A 12,272-nucleotide genomic window follows, 5' to 3' on the forward strand; every position below is an offset into this window, starting at 1 on the left:
TACACAGAGGCAACTGAATGGAAAAAGCGGTGTAATAAAAATAGTTAACAGTAGTATTAAGTACTCCATGCCACCTGCTTCACATTGATAGACACTTGATAGAGGTCATCTCCTTACATCATCATAACAAGTACATTTTTCATTATCATCCCATTTTATAGATGCAAACATTAAGGCAATGGCAAATGTGAGATTCATATCCCAACAATATGGCTCCCAAGCCTTTTCTACTAATAGGACAATGTAGTACCTCACTATCAGAGTTATTAAATTAAGAATAAGGTGAATCTATCCCAACATAAGATATGTTGGGAGGCTTTGTGTTTCTTCTCAGTCTGATGTGTGCCACGGTGAATTTCGGAGAGCTAGGTATTATTTACTGAAGGCTTCTGGCCCTGGTCAGAGAGTTCTGTGGGCATGGCTGCTAAAGATGTTCAGAATTTCGTAGCAACACAAAGAGGGTGGGAATGGAGGCTGTCGAGATTAGAGGTTTGGTTTGGACCTGCACGGTGTTAAGACCCAGAACTAGGACATTTCTAGTGTCACATACACCACTCACATGTTCATACACATGTGTGTGCATGTATGCACACATATTTACTGAGTGTTCACCATGGTGAGGCTCTGTTCTAAGCATCTTATGAGTATTATCTTTTTAAATCTTCATAGTAGCCCTATGAGATAGAGACTATTCACCACTTTTTAGACGAGGAAACAGGCACAAAGAGATTAAGTAACTTAACTAAAGCCTCACAGCTAATAAGTACCTAGTCCAGAATCAGACCTAGGCAATCTGACTACCAAACCCATAGACATACCTATATATAAAAATCAAAAAGCTTGTGATGTTCCGGGAGAAAAAGGAAGCGGAGGAGAAGAAAAACTTTCAACATCCAGTCAAAGATAGGCCTTGAGCTTCACGAAGAAAAAGTACTTAAATTTGCTAACGAAAGCACTTTCACTTTACACTGGTGTGAAAATGAGGGAGCAAGAAAGGATTGTGACTCCAAGGGTCCAGGGTAGAGGAAGAGCCTGTCAACTAGGAGGATAGTAAAACAGAGAATAGGGTGGAAAGAGGTAATAATGAAGCTTTAAATTGATGGTTTGCCAAACTCAAGAGCATTAGAAAGAGTGCTTGTCATTTGTCCAACATGGATGTAATTTTTAACTCCAATAATTCCTAACACAGTCTTTAAATGGTTGTTGCACATTGCCATGTGCAGAAGCATATCTCCTCTAGCAGCACAGAGGACCACTCAGCCTTGGAGGGAACAACCTGATAAGGGGTCCCAGCCGGAGCTCAGACTCAGCGACCTCTTTATGAGTCAGTTGGCAAAGGCTCCAGGGGACAGACATCTCTCCCTTTGAACCTGTTCCTGTACAACCAAATACTAAAAAAACACGTGAGACCTTCCCTTGGGCAAAGAGATTCACATTTTGTTTTTTTATTTCCAACATTTTCTGATCTTTCACCTGGGATATACAGAACATTTCTCAATTATGTATCATCTCTTCATGTGGGGAAGGACAAGTATCAGTTTCTCTCTTTATCCTTAATGCCTTAACGCTCCTAACACAGAATAAGCACTCAGCAAACACTCCTTAAATAAAGGATGCTTTAACTATCAGCCACATTTCCAAATTTTCAGTGGAGCTATCTTCTGATTGCTAATCTTCAAGTCCCTCTAATTGTGAGGGACTTGTGAGATTACAAAGTTTAATCATAGCTGGTAATTATGAAGTGCTTACTCTATGGTAAGAACTATATAAAATACTTTCAAATAATCTTTGTATCAAATTGGTGGAGTGGGTACAATTGTTATCCTTATATAATGATGAGGAAAATGAACTTTAGGAAAGTTAATTGATTTAACCAAGGACACAATAAATAAAATAAAATAAAAAAAATTCAAAGTCAGACAGTTTGGCTTTAAAGTGACTGTACACCACTCTTTTGTAGAGGATCTGCTGATATTCATAAACTTAATGGCTGGCATCAGTACTGTTCATAGTAGACCCTCAGTAAACTGAATGAACAAATCACAGTCCCTGTGTCCAAATTTCTACCCATAACTTACAGGCCTGGGAATGTGTTATCTTGTATCCGTTTAAGTCAAAGATCTTACTATCCCTTAGATTTATCCAGTTCTTGTTTTTAGTGTATTCTTATTTGATGAATATTAATAATCAAGAATGTGGTACTGGTCTAGGATCACAGAGAGGAAAGGAAACACCTTCGGGTAGAAATTTAGCATTTACTGTAAAACACTGCTAGGACTGTTGATTCATTTCTGTCACCGGGAACAGTGGTCATTCGCTTTGCAGAGGAGCATGTCCACCTGCTGAACCTGTGATTCTGGAAGGCCAGGATGGGACTGTGCTGGATGGAAAGTCATGGGCAGTGCTGTCCTTAAAAAGCCCAGGCAAGAGGGTGGAGACTGTTATCAGTAATAGCTGCAGTAATGACAGGAGCGGGAACTCATGTGTGGCGGCAGGCTCACTTGCTACCTGAAATTGGCACCTGCAGCATATTTGGCGTGTGGACCACAGACCTGTAGGATTGCTGTTTACCACTTACTGTAAATGTAGACTATCGTTGTTAATAGGGGCTGTTGAGAGGGGGCAAAAACAAATGAGCGGAGAGCTAGAATGCTGTCGGCTATGTTTTCCCAACCAGCAAGGGGAGTGTCTTATACTTCTTACTTTCTTGACAAACTTTGAATAGCATTGGCTCATTTTGATCTTTAACCTGTGCTTCTCTTTGTTTCTAATTTTTGAAGTTGTGTTGGACCAAAAGTAGAGCTGGCTTAGTCAACAGAGTGCTGGCTTAGATTCAGGACATCCCAGGTCCCTCACTGACTCACTGTGGGACCTTAGAGAAGTTTTTCACTCCTCTGGCCTATAGTTTCCTCATCTATAAAATGAGAAGTTGAGCTAGACAATCTTTGTGGGTTTTTCTTATTTCCTACTTTCTGTCTCTCTGTTAACTTCCTCATGTTTCATTGGAATTTGGATGTTGAATTTTTCCAAAGGAATAGAGAATGAGTTCCATGCAGAGAAAATGAAATGGATTCTTAAGATAATTGAGTATCCTGGGCTCTAAACGTAGTAGGAACACAATAGTAATGGCTGGATTAATAAATGAGTTGAACATTTTAGTGTTCCAGGAAATAGGAATTGTATAAGGTTGGCTGAAACATAAGGTGAAATGCCCACTCTAAGAAAAGTTAAATTTTAGTGGCCTTCTCAGGTGTTGTTAAGAGTAATTTCATTGGATAGGTTCTGGGACCTGGAATAAACTTAAATAATGTCTAATTTTGTATCTCTAAAATAATAATTTTAATATCTAGTATTTATTGAGCATTATTAAGTTTCAGGTATTGTGGTGAGATACATGCATTATGCTCTTTTATGGCTGAACGCCTTTGCTGTCCACCTGAAACATCACAGCATTGTTTGTTTGATTTATTTATTTTTTAACTGAAGGATAATTTCTTTACAGAATTGTGTTGCTTTCTGCCAAGCATCAACAGAAATACATGCATTATTATCTTGTCTAACCTCCGTAACAGTTCCGAGTTTAGTACTTTTATTACGGTCATTTTTAAAAAGAAGAAATGGAGGCACAGGGATGGTAAGAGTTACAGGACAGTGTATGACACAACCTGAGTTCTAATCTAGGTCAGCCTGACACCACAACCGCACCCATAATCACTAAGCCTACTGCCTCCCATAGCCTGGACTTCTGGAATCTTTTTCTGCCTACAGGAAAGTAAGACTCAAGAAAATCACCCTGAATATTCTGAAGTTCCATTTTAAGAAAAAAATTAAAATATAGCTAACAGAGTTTCAAAATAAATATAATGAACAAAGTAGTAATATACAAACAAATTGTTTAACTGAGCAAAAATTCCTGTATACAGTAGACACAAATGAACCACACACAGTAAAACAAGTGAAAACCACTAATGAATATGATGAGAGATGTACAGCCTCTCTAGTGATTAGAGAAATTACTTTTAAAGCATGGGATACCATTTGTTTGCCCATCAGCTGGACAAAAAGAAAAAGATTGATACTTTTTAGTGTGGCTGAGCATATGGGCAATTAGGAATTTCCCCATAGTCTTGGTGGAAGTATAAATTGATTTCATGGTTATTTGGGGATATGTCTTCCAAAATTAAAATTTGCACATCTGGGATATGGCAATTCCAATTCTAGGAACATATCCTATAGAAATATTCACACATACATGTTAAAAAACATGTATGTGTAAATTTATTTTAAATTTAATAGCCAACTGCCACAAATAACCTTATATCCTTCAACAGTGGGGTTGTTAAATAAAACATTATATAAGCCTATATTTTGGAATCTTTTATAACTATTATAATAAACAAGTTTTAGTAATTTAGTATGGGTAAATAAAATAATATTTGGAAGATTCTCATAAGTAAGTAAAAAAGTCATGTTGGTATAGTACTTGGCCATAAAAAACACAAAGAAATCTGGGATATGTGGCCAGCATATGTTATTTCCCAGGAATAATAGGAAACGGTTTTGTTAACCATCTAGCAGTCTCTGCCACAAGTAATCAGAGGCTCTGAGCTCCTAGCTCTGGCCCTTGAGGACATCAGGGAAACTTGAGAGACCTGGTGGTACTAAAGGCCAGAGAAGAAAGACTTGAGCCTCCTCCAGGTCCTCAGCAGCAGCACTCCCAGTGATACAGAAGGATTTGTGTTTGATGTTCTGTGAAATACAATCCAAATAAAGCTTCAAGGCACAGCCCCTAGGCCCCAGGACAGCAGACATTCTGAACTGCTAATACTCCCCAGATCACTTCCTGAGGGACCCAGCTGGTGTCAGCCCTGATCATCAAATCTTTAGATAGCAGGAAATCCCAGGGACCTGAGTTCAGGTGTGCCATGATCAGTTTTGGGGGTTTTTTGCCCCATCTTTGAAGTATTAATAAGATGCCACCAACCCTGTCTGTTCCAAAGAGGAGCTGGGAATTTCAAAATGGTAATATTACACATCAACAATTTTTAAGCTGAAAAGTACTAAACATTTTTAGACCTATAAAATAGAGATTCATCGGTTCTCTCCTCTCACTTTATTTCTTTTCTCCTTCCCTACTTTCTCTATGTACTTTTTCAGTTCAGTTCAGTTGCTCAGTCATGTCTGACTCTTTGCGACCCCATGGACTGCAGCACATCAGGCCTCCCTGTCCATCACCAACTCCTGGACCTTGCTCAAACTGATATCCATCGAGTCAGTGATGCCATCCAACCATTCTCACCCTCTGTCGTCCCTTTCTCCTCCTGCCTTCACTCTTTACTAGCATCAGGGTCTTTTCCAGGTAGTCAGTTCTTTGCATCAGGTGGCCAAAGTATTGGAGCTTCAGCTTCAGCATCAGTCCTTCCAATGAATATTCAGGACTGATTTCCTTTAGGATTTACTGGTTTGATATCCTTGCAGTCCAAGGGACTCTTAAGAGTCTTGTCCAACACCACAGTTCAAAAGCATCAGTTCTTTGGCACTTAGTTTTCTTTATAGTCCAACTCTCACATCCATACATGACTACTGGAAAAACCATACCTTTGACCAGATGGACCTTTGTTGGCAAAGTAATGTCTCTGCTTTAGGCATCAGTACTTTTTACATGGCCCCTTATAAAACACACAGGATTTAAAATGTGCTCTCTTTAACTAGAACCCTCTACAATTCAATTCTTTAGAAGATAATTGGGGAAGATCCGAAGAAGATTGTCTGAACAAAAGTTATATCTGGGCAAAGGGTTAGATTTGAGATAACCCATTAGACAGATAAATCATCCTTTCTTCCAAGAAGGCAGGATATAATAGGAGATTGGACACTCATGCTTGAAGATGGTGGAGAGAATGGAAAAGTCTGCATTTCCAGTTATACAAAATGCTTTTCCCATGTTGTTTGTATTGAGCTGGAAGAGCAGAAAGGAAGTAGTGGGTGAAGTTGGTAAAAAGTCAGGATGCTAAATGATTGAATCTTCCAGTATGCAGTAGTCATCCAGTACTCCATGCCTGGATCCTTCTCCATGGAATTCAGCAGAACAAATTGTTGGGGTGTGTGCAGTGGGAATCTTTCTGTGGGCTGCAGCAATGCTACTGATAGAGTAATGCAGACTTCCTGAGCTATTTTTCCTTTTATGAAGCCAAGGCCTACCCAGTAGGATTTTAGAAGCACCCTAGGCTTACAGTGATCTCTTCCTCTTCTTCAGACACCCAGGATTTCTTTACCAAGACCATCCTCTGTTTCACAATCATAAATAAGCATGCAGATGCACATATTTATGCTAGGTTGTAAATAGTAGGTACTAGGGAACCTGTTTTGATAAGAGTTACAGTCCTAGATACCTAGAGACTGACACTCCTCTTGCCAATTTCACCTATTTTAATCCTCACCTCTTCTGAAACCAGTGGCCACAGAAGATTTTTAGCTACCATCTAAGTCCAACCTAGATAGTATGTTAAAAAGCAGAGACGTTACTTTGCCAACAAAGGTCCATCTAGTCAAAGCTATGGTTTTTCCAGTAGTCCCTTATGGATGTGAGAGTTGGACTATAAAGAAAGTCGAGCCCTGAAAAATTGATGCTTTTGAACTGTGGTGTTGGACAAGGCTCTTGAGAGTCCTTTGGACTGCAAGGAGATCCAACCAGTCCATCCTAAAAGAAATCAGTCCTGAATATTCATTGGAAGGACTGATGCTGAAGCTGAAACTCCAATACTTTGGCCACCTGATGCGAAGAACTGACTCACTGGAAAAGAGCCTGATGCTGGGAAAGAAGGTCAACAGATGATGAGATGGTCGGATGGCATCACTGACTCGATGGACATGAGTTTGAGCAAGCTCTGGGAGTTGGTGATGGACAGGGCAGCCTGGTGTACTTCAGTCCATGGGGTCACAAAGAGTCAGACACGACTGAGCGACTGAATTGAACTGAAGTCTCTAAAGTCTCTGAAACTTGCCAGAAGACAAGAAAATGGCAAAAATAAAACCAAGCAAAACAAATATCCACTAAGTTTCACAAGTGGGGGCCGATTGCATAAAGAGCAGTAACCACCACCCCCCATACAATGGAAGGTCATGCAGTTAGCAGCAAACAAAAAACAATGTGGAGGAACTTGCTTGGTGGTCCAGTGGCTAAGACTCTGCACTCCCAATGCAGGGGCCCCAGGTTCAATCCCTGGTCAGGGAACTGGATTCCACATGCCACAGCTAAGACCTGGCAAGGCCAAGAATAAAACAATGTGGATGCTCTTCTGTGTCTTATATAGAAAAGTCTCCAAGCTATAGTAAGAAAAACAAGTATAATAGGAGGTGTGGATAATCTATAGACATATATGCTTATATGTACATAAAATAAATCTGGAGGGATACATAAGAAACCAAAGAGAGAGGCCGGAAACTGGAATGATGGTGACAAGCAGCAGCATAACTAGGCTGAAGTTTATAAAACTTCAACTTCTTTAAGAAAAAGAACATACATTTATGACTATAAAATTACTTCTGTCCTTGAAAGGGGCCCTTGCTAGGGACGCTGAATCTTAAGTTTCACCAGCGTCACAATAAATCTACCTCTTAGAACGAGTAAAGGAAGCAGAATGTCAAGAAAAACTTTTTGAAAGCTGTTTGCCATTTGAGCCACTTTTACCTACTGAAAAGCTAAATTAACAAAACATCTATAAATTGTAGCAATATTTCCTCAGATCAGTCTCCCAAGGCAAAAGAATTAAAAGTAAAATAAACAAATGGGACCAAATCAACTTATAAGCTTTTGCACAGCACAGGAAACCATCAACAAAATTAAAAGACAACCTACAGAATGGGAGAAATTATTTGCAAAAAATTAAACCAAGTGGTTAACATCCAAAATCTATAAATAGCTCCAGCAGCTCAATATCAAGAAAAAACAATCCATCAAAAAGCGGGTAGAAGACCTAAATAGGCACTTCTTCAAAGAAGATATACAGATGGCCAAAGAGCACATGAAAAGATGCTCAACTAATTATTAAATCAAAATTACAATGATGTATCACCTCACCAATCAGACTTGCTATCATCTAAAAGTCTACAAATAATAGATGCTGGAGAGGGCATGGAGAAAAGGGAAACCTCCTCCACTTTCACCACTGTTGGTGAAAATGTAAACTGGTGTAACCACTGTGGATTATAGGAATATAGAGTTTCCTTAAAAAACTAAAAATAGAGCTACCCTATAATCTAGCAATCCCACTCCTGGGCATTTAACCAGGACTTATATAAAAGGAGGGGCTTCCAGGCGGCACTAGTGGTGAAGAACCTGCCTGCCAATGACATAAAGACATAAAAGACGCAAGTTCGATCTCTGGGTCAAGAAGATCCCCTGGAGAAGGGCATGGCAACCCACTCCAGTATTCTTGCCTGGAGAATTCCATGGACAGAGGAGCCTGGTGGGCTACAGTCCATAGGGTCACACAAAGTCAGACATGACTAAAGCGACTTAGCACACAAAGTATATCAAAGGAAAAGTTTTATATCTTTACATTTCAAAACATGTCAATGTGTAAAACATGATTTTTTAAAAATCATATTTTGAGAAAGTTCAGACAGATTTTTACACAAAATTCACACTAACTAACCTAAAGCTCTAAAGCAGCCTGAAACTGTTTAGAGGGCAGCCTGTTGAAGTCCCAAACCTTCACAGGGAGAATCAATTCCATATTTGATGTAGACCAAACCAGAGTAAAGAGAGATTGAGAAGCAGACTGCTCACATTCAAAAGTCTCAGTAGTTACTCAATGATGCAGTGCATTCATTATTTGAATTAAAACATAGTCCAAGGGATTTTTTTTTTTAGTGGAACCAATACAATTTCTAGAAAATGATTCTGTAAGCTCCTGGCAACTATTAATTCTTCCCTGAGCTCACCATCACAGCGTTTTAGCTCCTTTAATATAAGGGACCTCCTTTTTCCAACTCCTCTGGAGAAGATTGAAAAGAGCCATTCAGTCAGTGTTTCTTCCTTTTATTTTCTTTGGGGATTTAGAGTTGCTTTGCTAAATTCAGAGAGGACAGGATCCCTTGTTGTTCATTGTTCGGTGGCTGAGTCATGTCTGACTCTGCGACTCCATGAGCTGCAGCATTCCAGGCTTCCATGTCCTTCACCGTCTCCTGGAGTTTACTCAAACTTACGTCTATTGAGTTGGTGATGCCATCCGACCGTCTCATCCTCTGTCGCTTCCTTCTCCTCTTACCCTCAATCTTTCCCATGAACACAATGAAAAGGATCCCTTGGGACATGTTTAAAACCCAAATCTGAGGATGCAGAGCCTAAAGGAAACAATTCTGAGATAAGAGAATAGTGGACCCTAGGTATATGGGATTATTCTGAAAATGAGAAAGCTGCCACCGATTGAAAGCTGCTAATTTAACCGTTAGAATATATGAGACCAAGATCTAAAATATACAAAAAACCTTCTGTTACTTGAAAATGGTGTGTTCCCAGCATGATTTAGAGCCAAGATAGCATTTCAAGATTGATCTGTGCAAAGACAGCTTCTGTGACCAGAGAGGCTTGTGATCTAAAGCATTTATTTCCACCAGATGGTGCTATAGCTTCTGCCAAGCAGAAGATTCAGATTTCCTTCAGGAAGTAGGAATCCTAAGTATGCTAGGATTGGGGACCAAATTGTTTGATGAGTCTTTCAAAGAAGCACTTTGTACAAAGACATTCTGGCGGAGCTTGACGTGGGCTATGAGGGTGAAGGTTGTTTCAGATGATAATGGTTCCACCACCTCCACACATACCTGGGTCAGTGTCTCAAGGCTTCGCGCTCACCTGCTGCCCACGCCTTTCCAAAATGCTGCTCTAACCCCCATCAGGCCCGTGTCAGGAATGGAACGTGCATATTAAGGAGTGGTGTAGAGTGTCAGCGATCATGGGAATGTATCTCCCACACCCACCCACACTTTCCATCCAGGGGCAGCTCAAGACTCAGCCTTTCCTTACCACTTTACTCATACTTTCCTTTAAGTTTCTCTGGGTTGGTATTTTTAATCTCTCTTTGGGCTTATCAGAGGCTGCTTTAGAATATTATCATTTGCATCTAAATTCTCCAAGTTCTTCTGGGACAGAGTCCATGTCATAATTGCCCTTTGCCTATCCCACAACGATCACCTTACCTTAAATTCATGCACAGTCATGATATCACGAATGCAGACCATCTAAATAAAGTGCCCAGTTGCCTTGGTAGCCTGAGTAATCAGGCGGATGCTAACCACCTGGCCACTACCTAGGAGCTAGGGGTGTGATGTCTTAAGCCACAGCCTCTCTGGACCTCTTTGATCATCACCAAAAGGATAGGATTGAACTCTCCACCTAACTCTCAAATGTTTTACTTTTGTATCTTTAATGACTTCAGTATCTCTGTCTTAAGGGAGCCATGGAAGCAGGACTATCTGTATCATAAGGGAATTAGGACTTTTCTGCTAAAGTGAATGGCATCTCTCTCTCTCTCTCTCTCCATCTTTATTCTCGTCTCCATTTTTCTGTCTCCCATTCCATGCCTTGGCAATCAAAACTGGGACACAGCAATACAGGGCTGGTCACTCCCTCTCCCTCTTGTTGCCACAACCTCTCTGCCCCAACAGGGAGTTACAGGCAGCTAACAGGATGCTCTGGGTCTGCTCTTAGGAGTAAGACAGAAGACCTGCTCTGTGGCTGAGGGAGTCTTGGCTGCCTTCTGAAGAAGAATAGAACAATATGAATAAAGGTAGAAGAGTTACACTTACACCTAAGGACAATCCCTGGGGACTTTGAGAGCTGGAGCAAGATACTTCCAGAATTAGACAGTAAGGATTTGAGATTAAGAATGAGGCCGATAACATGGTTATAAGTTTTTGCCATCAGAAGGAGAGGTGATACATAAAAACACTCAACTCTTTCTTTCAATAATATGATGAGATTTTCATCTAAAAAAGATAAAAGTATCAAAAAAAGACATAATGCACATTTCCCAGCTTCTCCTAAATAAGATAAAAATCAAATATATATCTACAAAATGATAGAAGAAATATTTGACTTTAAGCCCACATCACAGGAATTCTTGGGACCCTGAGTCCCTCATCCTGCCCCTGTAAGAGCTGTATATATGAGCATGTATTTGTATGTGCATGTACAAAAAGAATATAATATGGCTTATAAACATATACATCCACATACACATTCACACATAAGGTAAAATTAAAGGTGGGTAAAAGAAAACAGGGCAAAAGAAAAATAAAAGTAGAAGGGATAAGGGTTCACAAAGAAAAATGACTAGACCTTCAAAATTTATTCTGATTGGGAAAAGTGAAAACCATAAGAGTTGATAGCACAATAGCATTTATGTAAACTAAAAATATGTCTATAAGGAAAGCTGAGCACTGAAGCATTGATGCTTTTGAACTGTGGTGGTGGAGAAGACTCTTGAGAGTCCCTTGGACTGCAAGGAGATCCAACCAGTCCATCCTAAAGGAAATCAGTCCTGGGTGGTCATTGGAAGGACTGATGTTGAAGCTGAAACTCCAATACTTTGGCCACCTGATGCGAAGAGCTGACTCATTTGAAAAGACCCTGATGCTGGGAAAGATTGAGGGCAGGAGGAGAAGGGGGTGACAGAGGATGAGATGGTTGGATGCCATCACCGACTTAATGGACATGAGTTTGGGTAAACTCCGGGAGTTGGTTGATGGACAGGGAGGCCTGGCGTGCTGCAGTTCATGGGGTCAGAAAGAGTCAGACATGACTGAGCAACTGAACTGAACTGAAAAATATGTCCAACAACACAGAGTTCTTTTTTATAATACAAACGGAGTAAAGAAGCAAAACAGTAGAGGAAACTTGAAACCAAAGGAGCCAGAGGAGACAGTGTGCCATGAAGATTGTAATCAATCCACTTTCTGCACCTACCCACCCCAAATCAAAGTTAAACGGGTAACTGATAGTAAAAAACCTTGGAAGTGCCATTATGGAGATTAGCTCCAAAGGGTGTGGAAGTTTGGAATAGAGAAGAGGGAAACTTCACCAAATAAAGTGACGTTAAAGTTGAATCTTGAAGGATGTGTAAGAGCTTGCAGAAAGTAGGAGAAGGGAAAGTATAAGTTGAGGGTGATGGAAAAGCAGGTTTCTAAGTACAATCAAAAGATAAGAAAGGGAAGATTAGAGATCATTTGTTATACTCTCTTTTTTTTTTAATATTTACCTGGCGCAAGTT

At 40.1% G+C, this 12,272-nt stretch overlaps 1 non-coding gene across 1 annotated transcript; it reads left to right on the forward strand.

The window, feature by feature from the left end:
• Window positions 1-7,161: 7,161 nt before the first annotated feature.
• Window positions 7,162-7,234, forward strand: TRNAG-CCC. Its single transcript has one exon. It is a non-coding gene; the product is annotated as a tRNA-Gly (tRNA).
• The last annotated feature ends 5,038 nt before the right edge of the window (window positions 7,235-12,272 follow it).

This window comes from Cervus canadensis, chromosome 3 (assembly GCF_019320065.1).
Source record: "Cervus canadensis isolate Bull #8, Minnesota chromosome 3, ASM1932006v1, whole genome shotgun sequence".
NCBI lineage: Eukaryota > Metazoa > Chordata > Mammalia > Artiodactyla > Cervidae > Cervus > Cervus canadensis.